General features: G+C 35.2%; 1 pseudogene; it reads right to left on the minus strand.

Annotated features, from left to right (window-relative positions):
* Nucleotides 1-22,107: 22,107 nt before the first annotated feature.
* Nucleotides 22,108-23,498, minus strand: LOC143569979 (geranylgeranyl diphosphate reductase, chloroplastic-like; annotated as a pseudogene).
* Nucleotides 23,499-24,313: the final 815 nt, after the last annotated feature.

A 24,313-nucleotide genomic window follows, 5' to 3' on the forward strand; every position in this document is an offset into this window, starting at 1 on the left:
ATGCTATACAAGAACAAAAAACAAGTCACATTTAAACATTGCTAACAAAATATAATGCTTACAAATCAAATTTAAACAAAAAAAATACATAATATCTATTAGTATTTATAACGCCTACAAATTACATTTAAACATTACTAGTAAAATATAACTTGTGCTTCGTAGCGGGGTAAAAACATAGATACATGTGCATTATTAATTATAACATTGCCAGAAAAATTCAAAACATTACAAATTGAATCATCTGCCATGTTTATGTTTTTTTAAGAAGCCTACTATTGGTTCTCATGGTTAGCTAACGCGTTAGAACCGGAACCTAATAACTTGTTTGACAAAATAACGGAATAACTATCTTGTTCTAATGGGTTAAGTTTAATGAGTTCTAACGGATTAGAAATATATGGTTCTAACTACATATTATTGATTAATATGAATTGTCACAGTAACGTTTAACATAACTTTTTTAATAATAATAATTGTAATATGTATATTATATATATTTTATACATGCACTATACTTGTAAGTGTTATTCTGTATGTTTATATGTGGAGAAGGGTGGGGCTGGATAAGTAAAGACACCAATAAGTTGACTAGTTGAAAAATAAAAATAGAATAAAAAGAAAGACATATACACGGGAAGTAGGAATCAAATCAAGGTTCTCAAATTTAAAAGCAAGGATATTTACCACTAGACCAAGGCTTCATATTGTGATATGTGTTCCCTCATAAAATCTATTTGGGTTCACTCTCATATTTTAATTAGACAATCTATATAAAACTCGAAACTCAGTGGGTTCCCGTGAACCCGGTCTCGTACACATAGATCCGCCCATGCTTTTATCTATTTTTATTTTTCCAAATAAGAACCAAACAAACCTAATATAAGCAGGAAAGTCATTAGTGTTAAATGGGGTCGCTATATAATAGATCAAGCTTTTAGATTTCAATGGCCTGCAATAAATGTTGCACACCAGGGGCGTCTCAAATAGCTTTACCGAAGGAAAGCGCTTCAATCAAACATGTGAATCGTGTGATTCAATATTTCAGTCGACACGATTAGCCATACCTTTGTTTGTTCATAAAGCAAAAACTAACAATCTAAACAATCCTTACCCTATTTAGACCTTGTGTAATCAAAATGTCCCACTTAGAGTATTGGCTTTTTGATAAAAAATAGAGTGTAGTCAAAATGTCACACCCTTAGGCATTTTGTGTTATGTTGCTATCAGTCACTTTTATATTTTTTTTGGTTTATGCATTAAATAATTAAATATTAAATTAAAAAAACTACATTAAAATAAAAAAAATACATTAAATTTAAAAATAAAAATTACAATAATAATAATAAGACTAAATGTTGTATTTTTCAAAAATATTATTTTGCCGAAGTGCTTTCCCAAGTGATCTTCGGATAGCTCGTTTGTTAAAACCTCGATATCGTTGTCCAATTCCTTCCTTTCAAGTACTTAGACGGCGTCCAAATTTACTTGAAGACGTTGAGCTCCAAGGTCTTGTATACATTTGAGTCGAATGCTCATTTCTTTAAAATGACTTTCCATTTAAGCATTTGAGCCTGTTGACGCCGACGACGCGACCCCTTTTCCCTTTCCCTTGCTTCTTCTACCCGACGGTTGAGGGATCTCGAAAACATCGATCTGCATAGGCATGCTCGACATCATTATCACTTATGTTGAAGTTTCGAGCATCGGACCCTGGCGTTTCTAGATCAACAGAAAAACAGAATGCCCAAATCAAACTTTGAAGCCAATGTGGGCCCGGTTAAGATAAGATAGTCTTGCCAGAGTGAATGCTCCTGCATCAATAAAAACATGTGTGGTACTAATTGAGTGGATATTGGATTTTAATACGAAGCTAAGAAACATTTGTTGGATGATATTTGTTTCATTTCTCGTGGTGGATAGTGTGGAGGTTTTCGAACAAATTATGTTAAAACAAAAGGGTTTAACACTCAACTCAGTTATTAAACTTGAGGGGCTTGAGTAACATTAGTTGATAGTTGCAAGTTTGGGATGCTCTTAAAACAACTTAGACACTATAGTGGGGCAGAAGTAAATATGTTGACAAGTTTGTTAATGACCGGTAACGGCTCATGATTTGATGGTTAGGGTTTACATAGAGTTTGATAGATTAGATCAAATTAGCTTTCATTTTTCGTGTCTTTCGTTTATGTACTCTTTCTTTTATCAATATAATAATCAACTACGAGTGGTTCTTGATGACCAATTTGTTCATAACAAAGTAGATTCCGGTATAAAAGGGAGCAACTTTCGCTGATATTTTTCGTTTTTATTTCTTGTGGGTCATCAATAGGAATATAATTGTTGAATTCAAATCAGGTATAGTGTCTTAAAAACCATCTTTTTTGCTTATGTATGCATCCTGTATGATTGGAAACAGAAAACAATAAACATAACGATTTATTAGTTACTAAGTATGTTCAGTTCATTACTTTGTAAATATTTATGCAGATATAATGGAGATGCTATTTTAAGGGGAAAATGGCATAGTTACGTTGGCCCAGAAATATATAAATGGAGCATAGATGTAGCATACACATATAGCTTTTATTCGCATCAAGTAATTCAAATCATATATTAGTTACAATTATTCATTTTAGATAACGAATATGTAATTATAGGTTCTTAAGTATAATTTTAATAAATTAAGAGGAAACATTCGGGCTTTTTTTAGTGTGATTATGATGCCATGTCTAATCACTTTAGTTGGGGTCATTTTTGGCGTCAAAACATCGACCAAACATAAACATATTGTCACTAAATGATCGTTTTGTTAACACGTACATTAACTAATTAATATTGTATGGGATATGATATGAGGATATCGTGTCCACTCATAAGTGGCCACTCAAGAAAGTAACATAGATGATCAAGGAATATCACACTATGCATCATTTAAATAATTTTTTCACGGCTAAACTACTCCTAAATCCACCTATACCTATCTATTGCAAGATTTAAACAATCGATCTCAAATGAAAAAAAGCACCTAATACACACTCAGATACCATCAGACCAAACAAACGTACCTCAAAATAAAAACAAGTCGGTAGACATGACACAAAGCTTCAATAATACCCCTTCGATCGTTTCATAATTTTTTTTCCACAAGTGGGAACTCCTTTCATCAAATGTATAAGTATATTATGCCATGAATAAATAGCTTTAGGGTTTGCTCCTATCCACAACTCTCACAAATTACATATCTCTCTCTTTCTCTCTCATAATATTTTAGAGAGAAGAAAAACCATTGACGTTGAGAATGAAGAAACGTCAAGTAGTGGTTAAAAAGGCCAGTCCTAATAGAACATCAAGGGTACATATGAGTCGAAGAGTTCGATATGGAGAGTGCCAGAAGAATCATGCGGCTAACATCGGAGGGTATGCCGTAGATGGCTGCAGGGAGTTTATGGCGGGTGGAGAAGAAGGTACAGCAGCTGCCATCGCGTGTGCCGCCTGTGGCTGCCACCGGAGCTTCCACAGAAGAGAGGTGGATGATGATGTGTGTGAGAGTTCATCAACATCTGCTGTCTAGAGTGCATATAGGAGGCCGAAAAAGGAAGGTCTGATTTGAACAAAGTTGTTTAAACACACATACACACATATATGAATATCTTATATATAGATTCTCTAAAGTTTGCTTGTGTTGATTGTATTAATTACTCCTTTTGTACAAAATTAATTAATTTATCTATCATCATCAATCTTATTGCAATTTGTAAACTACAGAACTGTCTCACTCCTTTTCTTTTGAACTGCGTTTGCAAGTTTGAAATACCTTCAATACCCGAGTGAACCGTCAGATGAGATGTACACTGTTCAATCATTCATACTGATTTTTACACAACAGGTGGTGGTCTACTCAGCAGGTGCACTATCAAGAAGGAAACTTGCAACCGTCGGAAAATCCATTGAGTCAGGTTTCGAAGTGATACCTTAAGATCCTAACTTCCTAAGCCTTAACCATTACCCATGCTATTGGACCAGAATGCCAACTTCAAACTGTCTTACTCTTATCTAGCTAGTTTTGTTTAATTTTTTTTTTCTATAGCAAATAGTTAAGCAGATATATAGTCTTAGAGATCGACTAGCTATAGAAAGAAGAAACATTTAATAACTGTAAAGTAGGGTTTGATTTAATGAATCCAGTTAAGATGGAAGATGATATGTTAGTCTTTTCAAGTACATGATATACTTGCACCGTATATATGCATATTATTAAGTACCTCCAAACCAATAAACAGATGACAGGTGGGGATAATAAAAATATAAACAACTTGGCATCCATTACTTTGTAAGAATAAAATGAAGAGATGAAGTTTGGATGTCACATGGATACAGTCACACAGCAAACAATCTTCATGACTTTCATGGATAAATCTTGTCCGGTCCCCCATGAAACTACAAACTGTTTTGGGTCTGCCAAATATGTATTTTAAGTCTATGTTCCCTTTCATTTCATCTACATGATAAGCAACTCATGTTCAAATTCTTTAATTCCTATTTTCTATTCAAAATAGCATGCCATAGAGATTTATAATTGCTTTTCTAACGGCAAACTACATTACTCTTAGTTAAATACACCGTTAATTTTTCCTATATTAACTGCAACCATTCTGGTACTAGAAATGATCACTATCATTTATACTTTCATGTCGAATCGAAAAATAAAACATCAGATTAATGGTTTATATTTTAAAGGAATGCATAACTGTAACATTGCAAAACTTATAACTTGGATGTATTTTCACCAAAATACAAGATTTTTTAAGATCAGTTATTAAAAACAAACATCAGCCAGTCAAGAACTCTCAATTCATGCAGCTTCACTTCTTCAATTCAATCAGAAGAAGGTGGCCTGAAATTGGTTCAAAATCTATTGCATGAGAAATTTAAAAGGCGCTTTAATGGAATTAGTATTTTTTTGAAATTTATTGTACAAATGCATTGTTGGGCACTTGGTTATCTTACCCAAGTTTGAGGCAGGTGTACAAGCTGCTGACGTTGTAGTTGTGAGCAGGATCTTCCGAACTCATGTCGCTAATTGTTAACTCTAACGAACAGTGTTGGCTGCATTGATCTTGAATACCCCTTTGGCCAACGCATGTGTCCATCCTCTGATACACACAAATTTTTAGCGTTTAATAATTCTGCAGTAGCTAAAAATCCCACAATAACTATAATCAGAAAAAATGAAAAGTTTGCGCTTACCGCTAACTGTTGTTTCAAGTATGCTTTCTCTTCCAGCAATTGAGCTTCCTGAATTTTGTTTTCGGTCGAAGTTATAAAGTTAGAATAGATTTGGCCGGACATGTTTTAGTGTTATTACAACTTTAAAACAATTTGTTGAGATCTTATATCACTAACTTAAGATTACATCTAGCCTTTTGTTTTGTTATTGTGATCAATTTTAGCACTTAATATTGCATCTTGTTGTTCCGTTCACTTATATATATCATTTGGCTTACTGTTCTAAGTTTTCATCACCTATATGGGATGCTTCAAAAGTATAAATTAGATACAAATTAGAATTACAAGAACACATAGGTTTAGCATGACCTTCTTCTTTAAAGTGCTGATCTCATTCAGCATTCGTTCGCCCTGGAAGTTGAGCATATTAAACAAGTAAACATATAAATCTTAATGATCACAACTAATTACTAGTTGCTAATTTATACATGAGGCCTACATAGTTACTTTACCTTTGTTTTTACTACAGCAGCCAATCCAGATGCTATAATATCCTCTAGTTTGCTTAGCTCTTTGAGGTCAAGTCCTTGGATATCTTCTCCTTTCATTTGCCTGTGATAATTGAGAATAATGGCCGCTCAGGTTTTAACATATCAACTCAAACCTGTATAAGTATAACCTTTGAGTTAGTGTAAGTAAAGAGAGAGAAATTTGTACCTCAATTCGCAGGACTTTTCTTCAAGTTCTTGGCTCAACATGACAGCTCTTCTACGCACAATCTATGATAGAAACCTTCACGTGTAAGTCGTATATCAAGATAGGGGGGTCGAGATTAATTGGAATAGAAGTGATGAAGATGATATGATTTCAGGAGTAACAGAGTTTTGATCAGATACTTGAATAATCAGTCCAGGTGTGACTTTTGGTGAATTGATTCAAAACAAGCTATTAATCAAGCTGAAATCGTTCATGGTGTACGTTCCTGTTGGACTGAAGTATGCACTCAGGTAAGTGTAGTTTCTAGTTTAAAAGTAGTATCAGAGTTGGAATCTCAGAAACTATGGTAGGTGAAGGAAGTGGCAAAGTGTTACTGATGAATATGGCAAAATAAAGAGTTTTTTTTCTTTAATGGGAAACCACACCACTCCTAAATTACATCATTTTCCTAAACTAACGTCATTGTCAAGGACTGAGCCTGTGACCTCATCCCACCAAGAAGCATTGTGGGAGTCAAGTGGCAAAATAAAGAGTTGAATGTGTCTTAAGGAAGGTACAACTTTTGTAGCCTCAAAAGTTTTCTGGTCTCTTTTCAGTATGGTTAATTGGTTATTGTCACTTTTATTTCTTGTGGTTACAAATAGGTAACTAAGTATTTATCCATATTAATACAACTTTATCCAACATCAGTTTCATGCAAGCTAGTTTTACACACAATCTATTATGTCATTCACCAGCGCAAAGTCAAGGACCTAGAGTGTTGTATGAAAAAGCACGTACGTACAATTAATGGCTTAGGGTGGGAGACTGGAAGACGAATTGCTAACCATTGTGGTAGTCACACACTTTTAGGATGGTTGAGCATTTAACATCATATATGGTTTTGTGCTAAAAGTTTGTAGGAGTGTGTTATAACTTTATAAGTTGTAAATGTACGTTTTTCTTGGTTCAAGTTTCAATTCAACTATTGTTTGCGATATAGGAGGTGTTTGCGATTGCTTATTTTATATCCTTATGATTTTAACTTGTAAGTTATAAGATGTTTGGGAAAGCTAAACTTTGTGAGTGTATAAATTATAAGTAAACTTATAAAAAGGTTGAATAAGGAATCCCAAACACCCCCATAGTATTGTCAACCATTTTAGTTTTGTTGAATTTACCAAGACAACAATATGGATATAAATTACAAAGTGCAGAGTAAATGCTTGTACAAGAATATTTTGATTTCTAGCACTAACAAACCCAGGGGTTTAAGAAAACACCACCTCCTTAGCGGCTTCCATGGGATCATGCCCTTTGCAGAATCAAATGGTAGGGCGAAAATTCCATTAGCATGTTAAAATTCCTTTAAAAATAGTTTTGTTCTATGTTCTATTAATGTGATTGCTTGTTTACTACTGCCATCGGTATAAACTAATCATCAATAGTAAATGATCTCTAGTAGTAGTAACACAGTAGTATTTATGTATTAGACCGGCAATTTTACTAATAAAGATTATGTTCACTGTCAAAATGTGAATAGTTCATAAAATAAATTGTAAAAAATATAAAAAAGTACCTCCATTTCATGAGATAATTGTTGCACTTCTCCAACATTCTGAGATTGCAGCCTTCCATGCCTTTCTAGCACTTCGCTCATACTTTGGACCAAAAATTTTAAGTTACAAAGACATAGTTAACTTGATAATATACTTTCACTATATATCTACTAGTAACTTGTTCATAATTATGAATATTTAATAATGGCATGTATAATCCAAATTGGTCACATTAATTAAAATCTAGTACGGTGTTCACTTTATTCTCAGTGTAAATCTATTTAATTGATTTATTATATTGTTTTGTGATGAGTAGTACATCATATGATCAAATGTACATATTTTTAAGATCTAGAGGTGTCGATCAAGACTGATGTTGAGCAATTAGTATACCCACCAGCATCAAACATTAGATCTAGAAATCATAACATTGATTATATTCATGCAAATTTATAACCTGAAAATCCTAAAACTTAATTTACTAATTGTTAATTTAAACTGCTACTTAGGTTATTTGAGGCTTTGAGTTCATTTTGAATATTAAATTTACTTTCTACTGGCCTTTCTGATGCTATTCCATCAATACTGTGACAACTAGCTAAAAACCCTAGTTTGAACTAACAGGATCTTGATAAAATACAATCACACATGAATCTTTCTGCCTAGAACAAAATTAAAACATTGTGCTAGATATACAAGTACACATGAATCTCTCAAATGTCACATATAACTTTCCATGTGTCCTTTTTATCATACTTTAAGTTCATTAGAGGTTATATTTCTCTTTTAAGAAAGAACCTTGCAATAGGCATGCCCAAAATAAATCCCATTTTATCTTAGCTCCTTCAAACAACAGTATAAATAAGGTAGAGATTTTACTAAAGATCCCTACATATTGCTAGAACGATTCGATTAATTCAACGTTAAATAACACATGCGCGCACACAAATATCAATAGAAAGAGACCTTGAAGGGCAGTAGTGAAAAAGCTTTCCGGTGGCGGAGAAGACGATTAGAGCTATATCAACATCACAAAGTGTAGAAAGCTCTTGAGCTTTCTTGAAAAGACCTTTTCTCCTCTTTGAGAAGGTCACCTGCCTCGCTGCTAGGCTTTCAATCTTCCTGATCTGAGTTTTTTGTCTCACCATCCTCATCAGCTAGTTATAGTTCTTACCTTCAAAATGAAATGAAAAACCTAGAAATGTTAATAAAATGCAGTGGAAATCATATCATTAGCTACTGATTAAACTCTGAAACCAAATTCATAGTGAAAGCAAGAGTATTGATCAACCCTTTGGTGAGCTGAAGATCTGGTACTATAAAAACTTAGCCCTAGTTAGCACACAGTAATATCAAAAGCAGAAACATACACCTTGCTAAAAGAAGAAAATACTAAGAAAAGAAAACGCATATATTCAATACTTAACAAGCGGAGTACTATAGTATACAAGGGACTCTATTTTCTATATTAGTGCTCATATATATATACATGTATTTTTTTTATATATATAATTAGTCATGGGATTGAATGATTGATAATTGTAAAAATCATAAATTGTCTAGCATAATTTGAGGTCTAACCTTTAAATTTAGGAAAAGTCACCAAACTAATCCATTTTAACAAACAATTAACAAAATAGTCATTGGCTTTTTAAAATTACAAATGAACCAGAGTATGACATGCTTAATATATATGGCGGCATGACGCAACACAGAATCACCTTGCCTAGCAGAATTGGCGGAACATATTTAATTTTCTGTGTCGCAACACGGTGGGGAGACGAGCCTTGCTCTGATTGTCGGTTTTATTCATATAATTTGTTTTTTAAAAAAGTCATATGGTTATTTTAGTAAACTCAAAAATTCAAGTTCGTTTTCTTAATTGATTGGATTAAAAAGGTAATCTATTTTTGAAATTTTCGCGTAACTTTTAACTGATATTTTGTTGGCCTATGTTCGGCTAGTTAAAAAAAACTTCAATATTTAGATAAATTAAGCAGCATAATGATTAAGCCATAATAAAATAGTTTGTGGAATACCCTACTTTAAAGTGAAAGTAGTGAATCAAGCTGATTGATTAATCCAAAATAAACCATATATATAGTGTCTAAGTAAGTTAAAAAAGTTATTCACCAGACTAAACCGCTTTGAAAACTATTGAGAAGTTAAATCAATATGTGTCTCACAATCAAAAGGTATTCACTATAGAACGTATTCTGGTGCATTTATCATTGAAAAATCTAGCAAATTAATGATATTAAAAAAAATAAGTTAAACAGTTAAAACTTTTCTTTTCTTAAAAAAGGGAGGCTAAAAAGTTATTTAAGTTGAAAGACAGTTAACCAGATCTTCATCATCTCATAACTTATTATATTATATATAAATAAATAAATCCGTTTTAAAACAACATGAAGATATTTAATGTCCAGAATCAAAACCAACATTAATGGATGACTGACTATAAATGGAAAAGGTTGTGTTCAAATACTAAAATATACATGTGATTTCATATTGAAATAAATAAACAAATATAAAAAAATGATTACTATATATCCAAGAAAGTTAAAGGGGGTTGAGAAACTTAGACTATTGGCCAGCCTTTCTTTAGTTTTACCTTTTAATGATATTGGTGTTTGTGCTTTGTGACGGTGAAGATCGATACATTCTGGACCACCATTCACCCATCACCGGCCCTTAGGCTAAAGGATACCCCTCTCAACATCATTCATCTCATTTGTCACGTCAGTCTCTCTTCCATCATTCAATCAAAGAAATACACAATTCTTCACAATTTCATTATTTAATAATAAACTGAATTGAAAAAGAAAAAAAATAATAAATAGAAAAAAAATTTGATTGGGAGACCCCTTGCGTGACCATACTGACAGTGGTCAGTACCCTTAAGTCATGCATGACCATTTTATTGGAAGGGGGGGTTCCTGTAAGACCCCTCACGTGAAGGGTGCTACCTAAGCAACCACGTCAGACCCTTAATCACCTCTACTGACCATACCGATCAGCCTTTGCATCAAAGTATGGTGTATAAGTCTATGTGTAAGTGTTATTGACCTTTTGGTCCAATGACGTGAGAATGATGGTTAAGGCCTGAAATCTTATGACCGCAAGTTTAAAACTTGTCTGGCCAAGAGGATTTATATATCTACAATGGTGAGTTTCCTTTTTGATGGTGTTCTTATGTAAGTCATGCATGTAGTGTCAAAATCAATATAAATGATTGACGTATCAGAAAGGTGCACTCGAGTATGGATAGCTCTAAGCGATGTTTAAAAAGAAAAAAAAATATGTGTAAGACAATGGGGGAAATTTGTTTTCAAGTAAACAAATGTAAATAAATCATGCATTTTTTTTTAATAGTGAAAAAGATTATTAATTTAAAAAAAATATTTTGATTTTAAAATTGTGATGAGTTGTATGAGATAACTTAATGATCATTCAAATAACACTCAAATTTAAAGTGACTATTTTATGCATATGGATTTTAGTTGCTGAAAATACATAAAATCTTTATTATTCCTTAAAACAAATGCATATTGATTCATGAGTAAAATTAAAATATAAAAGAAAATAAAAATAAAAAGTGTGAGATGGTCACACAAAAATCCTCTTAATAACAAATTCAAAAAAAATAATAAAAAAATCATAACTCAAAATATAAATATAAAACAAAAAAATTTAAAAAACCTAAAATGTTTACACCACCATTCCCGTTAAAAAAACCCGACGAAAATTGTAGGTCCTTTGACCGGATCTAACAACACACAACTATACTAGTTATCTTGGATCAACCTCTACACTAGTTGGCGGAAACAACTAGTTAGAAACGAGATCTCGGATCTTGTTTGGTGATTATTATTGCCGAGAAGGTTAGAGAGAAAGAGAGAGTTTGAGAGTTAGGGATAAAGTTTTGCAAAAGGTTGTTCTTGTGTATGAGATACACACACATTATATAGTGTGTGTAATCTCATGCACATATTTCATTATAAAACGACCCAATGGTCTACAACTACAAATGGCATTGGGCCCAAACACACAAAGATAAGTTAAACATAACATAACATAATACATGTTACAAATACGAAAGACTAACACTAGAAAATGGCCTTACAATCTCCCTCTAGTATTTGGTATTTGCTTTATTGATTTACATCACCACTCGCACTCGGACTCGAAGACATCGTCTGGATCTTGAAATTGCTGCTTTTCAACAAGTAGTTGGACGAACTTTTTGAACTTTCCAACGATAACGTCCATGTTGTCACGACAGACATCTTCAATAGTACACAGGGGCGACTCCACAAGCTTCTTTAAGTCGCTCAGTCCAAAACCTGTAATTTCGTGTTCATCAAAGAACCTCAGGTCATGAGTGTGCGTGCAGTGAATGATGACTTCTATCGTGCTCGTTGTCAAACTCCCAAGCGATGAAGTCAACGAGAAAGTCGTCTTCAAAGGGCATTCCGTGACAGATTGGCTCACCATTATCTTCTGGCATCTTGTATCTTCGACCTTTGGACGGCTTGTTGGTGAACGAATTGATCTCCTTTGACTTGTAAGACCTACCCGGATTAACGGTGAATGTCGGGTAGTCTTCCTTCCACTCTCTCTTCAAGAACCGCTTGAACCATGATTCCACTGACTCCTTCTTTTCATCTCGAGCTATGTTTTTTCTGAAGTAGTTCATATCAAGAATATAAAATGTGTGCGTATCTCTATAGGTAGATATGTCAGATAACCATTCGCACGCCGAATAGCCCAACTTTTGCTATCATTGTGACATTTTCCATAAAGAATAGGATCTGAGTCATAGTATGGCTTCGATCTCCATCTCAAGCTTCCCATCCTGCTCACGCTGCAGTACTTGACGCCTTTTCTAGACTTCCTTTGAGCAGGCTTAGCAACAGGAGTGACAACTGGTTCTTCAATGGCATGCTCAACATTCTCTCTAACCGGAGTGTCAGGGTTGGGAGAATAGTTGATGCCATCATCACCGTCAGTGTTCTTTTCTTCCACGACTTTCTTGGCCGGTGAGTCGGCACCTGCAAAAGAATAAACGTTAAATAAAGAGGCAGTATCGGCCTCGACAGCAGCAACCGTCTCACGCGTCTTCTCAGCCTCTTTTGGCGGTTCATCATCACTCGCCTTATTTCCACCAGAGGCATTACCACTACCACTACCATCTCCACTACTACCACCGTTTCCACCACGGGGTTCATCGAAACTGTCATAATCACCATTTTTCTCATTATCATCATCTTCCTCATTCTCATCGTTGTCACCATCATTATTCTCATCATCAGACTCATCATCATCACCACCATCTCCACCACCTCTCTGTGCTACTTGTTGTTGTGGAACGTATGCAATTAAAGCATTGGGTAAACACAGCACTAACTAGTGCACTAGTGATGGGTGCAACAAGTGGTGAACTTGTAGAACTGACCTGACCAGATGTAGCAGCAGTAGTAACTACAGGTTCAGTGCCCACAACTGTTCCAACAACTGCAACAGGCTCATCAACACTAGCTTTTGCTTCAGGTCCTCCTTCACCTGCATCCCTTCTAGGTTCTCCCGTGTATAGGAAACCATGAATGTTTCCTAGAGCTCTGACCCTTTCGGCATCAGTGGCCATATTAGCAAGAACAGTTCGTAGTCGGTTTCTCTGTTCGGCCCTTGGCACAGCTACACGAAGAAAACCTTGAAAGGTTTCCATTAGATGCATTCTTAAATTCGCCATGTCCTCGTCCGTCAACCGGATCACCTCCATAACAACAAGATATCGGTTGACCAAGGACTCATTCACGCGACATTGTTCAGCGTGTTGTTCTTCCATCTCTCATTCTAGCTGCTCAATCAAACCCCGCAGCCTTACACTCTCACCCATTAAACGATTTACATCCCTGTTCATTCCACCTTCTAAGCCACTGACTCTTGAGCCCAGACGCTCAAATTCGATCCACACTTTATCAAGAGTGGAATCAAGTTCCCTTCTGAAATTGCTTGCAAAGGTAGATGAAGAGGGAAGATCAGTCTCCAGCTTGGACACCCTCGATTCAATCTTTTCTATCTCAACATGTTGATCAACATTCCTCAACGAGTTGTTGTTGATCAACTCTTGTTGATTATTGATTCTTTGCTGCAACAGATCAATCCATTCTTTCTGACTTGTGATTCAGGCTAGATCCATGTCCCGTGGTTCTTGCAGAATATCCAACTGATCAGCTAGAACGCCACGTTGTCGAGTGACTTCTTGATTAATAGCTTGTTGATCTTTGATGAATTTAATCAACATGAGCTCTCGCTTGGCACGGTTTTTCATTTGCATCCTCCAATGCCTTAATCCTATCGAGGACAAGATCTCGGAACACTGGTGACTTCTTCGATTTACCACTTGAGATTGGAGTTGCAGCTATGACACGGCTTCTATGGGTTGAAGTATATGTGCTTGTAAAGGTTGAGTGTGGAGTGGTTGGTATATGTAGGGTTAAGGTTGGTTGGGAATGGTATGGTTAAAGCTAAAGGTAGGCTGGTTGTTGTGGTTTCTATGGTGGATGTAGTGGTTTGGGAGTGGATAGATGATGTGAATGTAGAAGACCAAAATGTTGTGCTTCTAATTTGTGAAGTGAATAGGTAAGTTGGTGAGGTAACGGGTGTGGTGGTCCTAGGGGAGGTTATGGTTTCGGCTTGGGTGGTCACAGGAATGTCTTCAAACATTGAAGGCATAGACTCATCTAAGCGGGTTGGTGAGGTTTCGGGAGATGTGACGGGTTTGTCTCTAAATGAAGGTTTCTTTGGTTTGGTTTGGTCATCAGTATTATCCTAGGCTTGGTTTTTGTTTGGGTTTGGTTGGTGATTTGAGTTGGATTTTGATTTTGTTTTTGGTGAGGTTGAGGTTTGGCCTTTGGTGAACTTGATTTGTTTGGCTTTGAGGGCTTCTATGGTTTTGGCTATTGTGGTTGGTGATCCTATGTGTGGGTCGGGAATGGTGGTGTTTGTGGTGTGGTGGTCTGTGTGGCTAAGGATGTGGGTGCTAAGGATTCAGTTGTCATAGCTAAAATCGAAGGAAAACGTACCTTGATGTGAGGTACTTTGGAAGGCGAAGACTTCGAGGAATCTTTGGCCTTCTTCAAGTGTTTAGCTGGATGCTCTGACTCTTCTTCCTCTTCCTCCTCAGCAGCAACAGATATTTTAGAGGACTCGCCACCTTTCCTCTTGCTTTTATAATGTTTCTTTTTCGACCTGCCTTCAGACACAACATCCACTTCCGGCTCTGTCTCAGTCTCATCAGCCGGCTTATGAACAGGCTCATCATTTTCCTCTTCTTCATCATTACCCTTATCCTGACCATCATCATCATCATCAGGATCATCACAACTGTCATCACCTTCCTCCTCAACCTCGGTCTCCTCACTATCCATTTCAGTTTCCTCAAATTAACCAAACTTCACACCGGGCTCCTCACATTTGTACTTGTAAGTGCTTCTCCCAGAAGGCTCAAGAATAGCCTTCATAGCAGATTGTCTGATCACCTTCACATGAAACGGTTCAATAGCTTCAACAACATTTCCTTCTTCATCAACTTAATCAGTGTCGAGGGCCTTGGGTGTGTTAGGAAGCAAGTGATCCAATATCCACTGGATGAAACGAGGAAATATCATCCTTCTATTCTTGGCAAGCACATTCATTTGAATATACTTGAAAAACAGTCTTGAATAATTGTACTTCCTCTTTCGAGTCAAACACATCATCACAGCAACCCTGTCAGCATTGAGCTTATCAAATCTACCCTTTTGAGAAGATAAACAATTTGCCATCATGTGAAACAAAAGCTTCCAATAAACAGGCAGATGCTTCTTCTCACAAGTGTACCATTTCACATCATATCCAATCTCCTCCAAGAACTCACTAATCTCTTCCTTGCTAAAGGTAGTGAAAGGGTCATTTGCATTGTCTTTGATTTGTAGAGCTTGTCAAATAACTTCCTCATTAATTGTCACCCTCAGCCAATCTATCTCTGAAATGATTCTAGAGGTGCCCTTCTTTGATCTAGCTTTGGTCCAGAACTGTTCTACCCATGAATAATGAACTTTAGGGCTATCAGAGATAGCATAAGATAGTGGACACTCTTGTAATCCCTTGATCATTGAAATAAACACTTTATACTTTCTCTTTCTCGGGATTTCCAAGGAACAAGAGCTAGTATGACCTTATAAGACACAAAAGGAACATTAGTATTGATAACTTGAGTGTAAAGTTAACAACTATATATAAACAATAGACGAGAAGTAAATTTAACTTAAATTAAAACTTTATAGAGTTAAATACAAAATTTGAACTTAAAACAGAAATTTGTCTAAGTACAATGTATTCGAATCGAATGGGAATGAAAATATTACAGAAAACTCTAAGGCATGGGTATTTGAATCGAATCAGGGGAGAATAACTCTTTAAAGATTAAGTATAATCTAATCTGAACTAGTTTAGAAACTTCACAAGTGTGGAACATTCGAATCGAATGAACTTTCTATTCGAATCGAATGATCATTCGATTCGAATACAATTTTCATTAGATTCGAATACAATCCTTATATGATTAGAATCCTTGTAACTTTCGCATCTCTGATTCTTTAATCAAAGGAGATTCGAATATTCATGACTTAGTCTTTCAGGAAGTTTCTTCTTCTATTCGAATGGTCATTCGAATAGATGGTCCTTGGGAATTTTTGAGATTTTCATTCTATTCGAATGGTCATTCGAATGCCTGGTCCTTAGGAAATTTTCTGAGATTGGTCCATTCGAATCAAATGTTCATTAGACTACATGATACTTGTCAATTTCCATAGTTGATATTATTTGAATCAAATAGCTATTCGAATGCTCGGTCCTTAAAATTTTCTCAACATATCAAATCTATCCATTCGAATTGCCATTTAAATATACCAGACCATTCGAATCAAACATCCATTCGAATACATATCTCAGTCCATTCGAAAACATCAGAACATCATAAACTCAATCCTTCAACATGTTTCTGGGTTCATATACATTCGTTATGAAGATCCGGGCAACTTTTTCTCACATTCAAACCCCTTTTCTGGGTTTATTAACCCAAAATATGACCGAAGAACCCTAAAATATCAAAATCTATACAAACACTGATAAAAACTCAATTAAATCAACACATAGACTCCTAAAGATATCGACAAGGATAATATAACATCAAATCTAACAAGAAATATCATTAAGACGTCCAATCAGTCATGAACAGTTCCGACGGGAACTGTTTATGAGTCCAGAAAGACAAGAACATGAAACAAAAGCGTAAAAGCTTTACCACATGGAATAAATCCATGTTTGTTGATGATTAAAGTGTGGTATTGAAGCAGATTTTGTGTTTGATTTAAGATCTGGGCTCGGATCTTGAAGGCGGTGGTGGCGGTGTGAGTTACGAGAAAATAGTGAAAAAGTAAGAGAGAGAAACGAGGATAAGATTTGTGAATGAATATGAAAGATATTTTGGTTTGACCTATTTATAGGGTCAGCCTATCTCGCTATAGGGTCAAAACATCTCGAGTTATAAACGATTTTACACTCTCAACGCCCGAACTCTGAAAATATTTACAAATTGAAACCCACAAAATATTTACCCACCGAATCCAAACACTTTAAATATATACAATATATATTTTTGTTGGGTCAATACTTAACAAACTTTGCACAAAGGACCTTGTTGTAAAACATTAACCCTTTTTAACTAGATATAAGGTTAAAATAAAAATAAAGTTTAAAATAAATTACATTTAAAAGAAAATAAAGATATAATAAGGTTCAAGTTAAAATTTTTTTTAAAAAAAAAAATAAAATTAAAAAAGATAAAAATAAAATTAAAAATAACAAGTTAAAGTTATTTTAATATGTAAATAAAAACAAAAGAAAAAAAAACTTAAAAATAAAATAAAATTAAAATTTGAAGTAAAGATGTAATTAATATTATATTAAATATATTAATTAGTTAATTTACTTAACTTGAGGAACACTTGTTTTTTTGGTGAGAAAGATCTCGATATGGAATCACATTATCTATAACGCCCTAGATCACACTTTTATTTGAATGTTATTATGTCAATAACCCAAAGTCACTTGTAGATATATTTGTCAACTTTAAATTTAACAAGTATTTTGATTCCAATGTGATACGTTGAGGTATTGATTAGGCAAAATACTTATGTGGTTCCCTGTTAATCCGACATGTTACAAACTCCATCATATCTCAGGCATAGTTTGAGTTCATCAATATCACCCCGAAATGACGACCCCCTAATGATTGATCAAAACATTTTTGAGCTTGTTTAGACTTTTTGCAAATTTTCTTTCAAATAATTTAAATGTTGAACCATGGACTTACATGTCACACGGACTTACAAGCCTTCATATAAAATGTTTAGATCTTACTTGTTTGCACCAAGTCACGTAGTTCTAATATAACCCTTTTTGTTTGATAAATCACTAACATAGCTAATGGTAATGCAAGGTGAAAACTTCTGTCTTTAAGATCCTTTTTTTTAATACAAAATATCATAACCTTTAACTTAGGATTGATTTTTAAAGAACGTACCTTTAGAAAAGGATAAGGAGCCTGTTTGACGATCCTTGTCCTTGATGGCCTAGTTACCTAAACGTTCATCGTTTAGATCATTAGTCTATCATTTCACAAATTTTATGAACATTACGAACCACCACATAATCATGGCACCAACCTTTACCAAATCATAAGTTTCATATACATGTTGGTTTGACCATATGGGTGATCAACTAAAACACATTCCACCATTGGCTATAGAAACGCATAAAAACTCGATTAAGGTTTACTTTCGTATCAAAATCAAGTTAGTGGCAATGATCCGTAGCATTTTCATACCTCAACATTAAAATTAAAATAGCTATTTTTACACTATTCTTTCCACTTTAGACTTACAAATCATTCTCTCATCAAATCCCCAATTTTCTTCATACGAATCCTAATATTTTACTCATTTAAGTCATCAATACAACAAAACACTAAAATACGAAAAGCCCTAAATTTACTCAAGAATCCTAATTTATCTAGATTTTTATAAACGTGGATTAGACATCAATTTGACCCCATAACTTCAAACATTATCAATATAGTTTCTAAGCTAACGAGTGTCACAATTTAGTCAAATTCGATCGAGCCAAATCATCAAAACCCACTAAAGAGCTTGAAAGTTAATCCTTGGAGTTCAAGAGGAGGAGCAGATGATACTAGATATGACAATTATTTCACTAGATTTTCTTGAACTTTGGCTTGAAATTGAGTAATTGATCTTGTTCTTCTCTCTTGTCTCTCTCCCGTAGCATACACAATTACATATACACCACAATACACACTTTTTTTTTCTTTTCTTTTAATGCAGAAACTCACTAAGTAACTTGGTCAACATTGGCCAAGTCAAAACGCTAAGTTTTCCTATTTAATAAGTCTCTCTACTAGCTAGCATGTTAACAAGCACATAAGCTTATATACGCATATCCACTCTCTTATTTATTACATCTTTAATCGTTTATGTCACATAATATCATACATAATTTATAAAGATATACTAGACGGGTGCTCGCGCAATGCAAAGGGAAACAAAAACTCTAGTAATCATGTAACAATTACGGATGTTCAAAGTTCGTTTGAAATCTTGAAAACGTTTAAACCAATCACCACTTTTAATTAGCTGGTTTCTGAATGTTCAAACCATAGCAAACAGTTATTTTTTTAATTTTTAATGTTATAACTATGTATTAATATAATTTTTAATGTTAACTGAAAAAAACTATAACAATACCATATACGCAAATTAAAGACAGTAAAATGCTCATTTTTATGTTACAAATTAAATTACGTTAATTTTTCTAAAAGAAATGGATTAGGCCTATAATTTTTGCTAATGCTTCAAATACTTTTCATTTTTCTTAGAATAAAAACTAACTCAATAACCTGAGTGTATGCAATAGTTTTTAATTGTAGTTAAAATTGTTTCAAAATTAGAAGTTTAAATTTTAACATTAAATTAGTTATGACGATAGCTATTTTCAAAATTACAGATAATATATGGACGTTATATTTGTAAATGTCCATGTTGAAAATGTCTCGATGTATGCGTTATTGTTCACAAGATATTTTTCAATATGTTTCAATCAAGTTACTTTTAAGTCGTGTTTTAACACTTTTATATTTTTTTGATTTTTTAAGAGGCAAAGCCAAAATTGCCATAATATATGCTAGCTTATGTTATAAAATAAAGTGCCTAAAAAGAGATGAAACTATTTCGATTTTATATTAACTTATTCATCTAGTAAAATTTGAAGTTGAATAAATAAAATTTTGAAAAGCACGAACTCTTTCTTCAATAAGGCCCTAGAATTTTTATTTGTTATAGGCTACCAAAATGGTTGGGCCGTCACTGGTGAGGCCTAGGCCTTGTTTGGTGTTAATCACTATAATCTTTCGTACTAGATGGTTTAATACACTTTCTAGGCCTCTCAAAGTCTGTTAACCATTACCTCATATATATGAGAACATAATGCATGTAGAAAAGTTGCAGTTTCTCTTTGTCATTGTAATGACAAATATTTGGCAATACACGAATGGAACCGCCTTGCATTTCTAAATTCTAATGGTATGTAGTAGGGGTGAGTAATTTAACCGTTATAACCGTTAACCGAACCATAACCGTCATAACCGAACTAATTTTAACCGTTAACCGTCATAATCGGCGGGCCGGTTTTAATGAAGTTTTGAAAACCGCCAAATGCGGGTCGGTTTTGGTTATAGATACTTCCGAACCCCATAACCGAACCGACCCATTTATTTAACCAACAACATGTTTGGGATTTATTTTCAGCAAACATATTGTCGGATTATATCATTTTGATGTGTTCAGTTCAACTTTTGTTATCAAATTAACTTAAATTTCATTGTTAGATTATATAATGTCATTTTTCAACATTTGATATTAATATTATGGATTATATATTTTGTTGAATTATGTCAAGTCATTTTTTCTAATATTTGGTATCAAACTTTTAGGCTCAATTATATTGTTTTGGTTACGGTTAACCGACCCATAACCAACCCGCTTTAACCTTCAAAAGCAATTAATCGAACTCGCCATAACGGATCGGTTATGGTTATGGTTATCCATTAACCGACATATCGGTTATGGTTATGGATTTGGCCCAAAACCGCTCCAAACCGACCCCTGCATACCCCTAGTATGTAGTTTTCATCATCTGCTTTCTTTTCTTTTTTTATTTCTTTTTTTTTTTTTGAAATGTTGTTAACGTGCATTTGTCATCAGCTTCAAATAAGTTGATAATGTCTAGACGTTATATTCGCCTTATTAAATTCGGCAGTCATTTCTAACAATATTGGTAGTACGTTGTGATTACTTGTAGTATGATTATCCCCATATTGAAGACTGAAGAGACATGATGAGGTAGAAGACCATGAATATATGGTCACTTTAGTATGGGTTTGTAATCTATCAAAATATAGGATGCACTAAAATACAGTCAACCATGTTGTGATATATAGGGACAGACGTAAAGTGCTTACTTCGAATCTCCTCTCACCAACACCTCTTCTTTGGGTATGTATTACATTCAACCATGTTATGCTACCAAAGTTGTAGTAATTTATTACAACTGGTTGCTAAGGAAATAATGTTTGGTCCTTAACCTAAAGTGTTATTAGTGTTTGCTTAGAAAGATAGCTAAAAGTTAAAGCCTGTGGCATGAATTACAACAAAACTCGCATATCATTTTATACAATGTTTTGTAGTTCTCATATCATCGACATTATACGTACTATCACAATGTATTTCAGCTCTATGAACATCTCTTAATTATAGGAGAATAGGAATACGTTGGGTGACGATAATATGTGTTCTGCATATCGTGATTTCCTAATTTGTGTTTTCTCCACGTGTTCTTGAATTTGACGCTTCGAATTTGTATTGTTAATGTTGGAAATATCACTTTAAAATTGGTTCGCTGGTGGATTGTCAACTCGGTTAGAAAAACAAACAGAAGCAGAGGATTGTCAATGGTGATCGGAGATGATGATTGAAATGTTGAGATGATCACCAGGAGATAGTGGTAGGAGGAGTGACAGAGAGGGGATCTCAAGTCAAATTTGGGGTTGGGGAGGATAAATGAGACTTGCTATTAATTACTCGAGTGTGTAAGATACATGACTACATTTAAAACACAAAATTAACTCTCGTTAAAAGTAAGAACGAAAACTAACATATGTGAACATAAATGATGATTTCTATATTCCATTACTTTAAATACGAAAAACGAAACTTGCTATATACGAAAAATGATTTCTATGTTGTACTTTTACCCAAATTTATCAGAAAAGTTAATGTAATTTAGTGTTAAACCTCAAATTATTAGAAAACTAAATTATAAACTCTACATTACAACTTTTAAAAGACACTAGCATAGCCATAAACTAGCCCAAACCAAATAACTATGTCCAAGTAACTCCTTACTAAATTTAGTTATTAAAAATTTAAAATTAAAGCATAAACACAAACATCATACCTTAGCCATCTCACTCCTAAGAACATTAGCCCTAACCAGACTCCCAATTGTATCAACCACCAGCTTCAAGTCCTTCAACGGATTCCCCGGTGCCACCTTCTTGTACAAATAGCTATCAAACGTCATCTTCTGCACGTACTCATCCGCGCACATCTCTACAAACGCCTCCCTCGCTGGATTCGACCGATAAAACACCTTCTGCAACACATCCAACACCTTGTATGTCGGCCAGTATCTTTCATCCCATTTCTTCAAATAACTCCTTAAATCGCCTTCGTCCACCATCCGCCTCCCGTTCTCCGACCCCTCCACTATCGCCTCCGCACACATTCGCCCACTCTTCGCGGCAAAATATATCCCCTCACCCGAACATTTCGTCACGTACCCAGCCGCGTCACCCACAAGCGTCACCCTGTCTGACACCCGCCTAGGACGCGGGTGTTATGGGATCGGGTGCGCTTCGACACGTATTACTTTCCCTCCTTGTATCTTCTCACGCGCGCGTAGGCGCGTGGCCAGCTGTAGCTTTTTAATCTCGGACTTATGTGTCACGGTTCCTGTTCCCACTGCCACGTGGTCGCATTTCGGAAACACCCACCCGTAGAAATCTGGTGACACGTCATCTCCAACATACATCTCGGCGAGATTTTCATAATACTGCATTTTATCGTCGGGGATCTTGATGCGTTCTTGAAACGCGACGGCGTATTCGTTCTCGCCCGCGTCGATAGATTTTGCGACGCGGGAGTTAGCGCCATCCGCGCCAACTACCGCGTCGACTTCAATTGTTTTCCTTTCTCCTGCAGAACCCGGTTTTGTGTGATCGTTCTAATGGAGAATGTAAGGTGAGTTATTATCTGTTGGTTTATCCACCGTGAGAAAAAGTCCGTTGACTACGGTGGCACCGGCGGCGGCGGCGCGGTCACGGAGGTAGGCGTCAAGGACTTCACGGCGGATCATACCGATGAACTCATGCGGTCCGAGTGTACGGCCGATGTTCGACGGAGATATCATCTTCATGGCGGTGACACGGCGGTCAATTATGTCCAACGGCAAGTCAAATTCTCCTATCATGCAGAGTGGTATGGCGCCACCGCATGGTTTAGCGTTGTCTAGTTTGCGTTCGATTAGGAACGTCTCGATGCCGCCTTTGGCTAAAGTTTCGGCGGCTGATCCACCGGCGGGGCCGCCGCCGACGACGGCGACGCGGAGGTTACGGCCGGTGAGTTTGGGGCTGGATTTGGCGGCGACGGTGGTGAGACGGCGGTGGTGTAGTTGGATTGGGAGAATGTGTTTGGATAGAGTGGTGGAGTGATGGCGGTGGTTTTCAGGTGATTGGGGGAGGCTGATGAAAGACATGAGTGCAATAGAGGCCATTGTCGTGCAAATAATAGTAGCTTTTGGTTTGTGAATTGAATTGTGTTCACTTTAAGCTGATTGCATATGAGTGTATAATGATATTTTTTTTATTTAGAAATTTAATTACATAATATTATAAAACTAAGAATTAATATTTTTAAGGACATCATGTAAAACCTTTTTTTTTTCATTAGAAAATTACTTTTTTAATTAGCTAAGTCATTGTACGGGTCATTTTGGAAAATTAGTTTTATCATTTATTTACATGTCTGGCTCGATTTTAGTCCTTTGCATCAACGAATATTTTTTAGTTAAGTTGTCTTACGTGCACTACACATGATGGCATTTTGGTTTTTTTTACCCATTAAGATTTTTTCTTGATTAAAAATAAATTTGGTTCTTTATTCAAATAAAATATTAAAGATGGTAAGTTTCATCTCTGGTAAAAAGATCCATCGTTTCCTAAATCCAACAGCTCCAATTCTCCACTACGCTATTGATTTATTAGAGTTTCTCTTTGCTAAAACATTTTCAATTTCAACATCTCCAACTCTTTTCAACTATCATTGTTCACCACCCATCATCAGCCACTTTATCTCCGAGAACTTCATGTCTAAACCACATGGGATGTGGCGGCAGAAATGAGGATCGATCTCTTCCCACCACTATCATGATGCATCACTGCCTCCTTCAGTTGAAAATTGTTCCACCAAAAACCTATATTTGAAAAATTGGGTCCATCCAAATATGTCGATGTTGGAGCTTTAAAGTCGATAAATGATTTGGTCAAGTGGGAGAGAGATAAAATTGAAATACGATATGGCCTGCCTCAA

This window comes from Bidens hawaiensis, unplaced genomic scaffold (genome assembly GCF_021521415.1).
Source record: "Bidens hawaiensis isolate Kalapana, Puna unplaced genomic scaffold, B.hawaiensis_p1.1 tig00024810_1, whole genome shotgun sequence".
Classification (NCBI taxonomy): Eukaryota; Viridiplantae; Streptophyta; class Magnoliopsida; order Asterales; family Asteraceae; genus Bidens; species Bidens hawaiensis.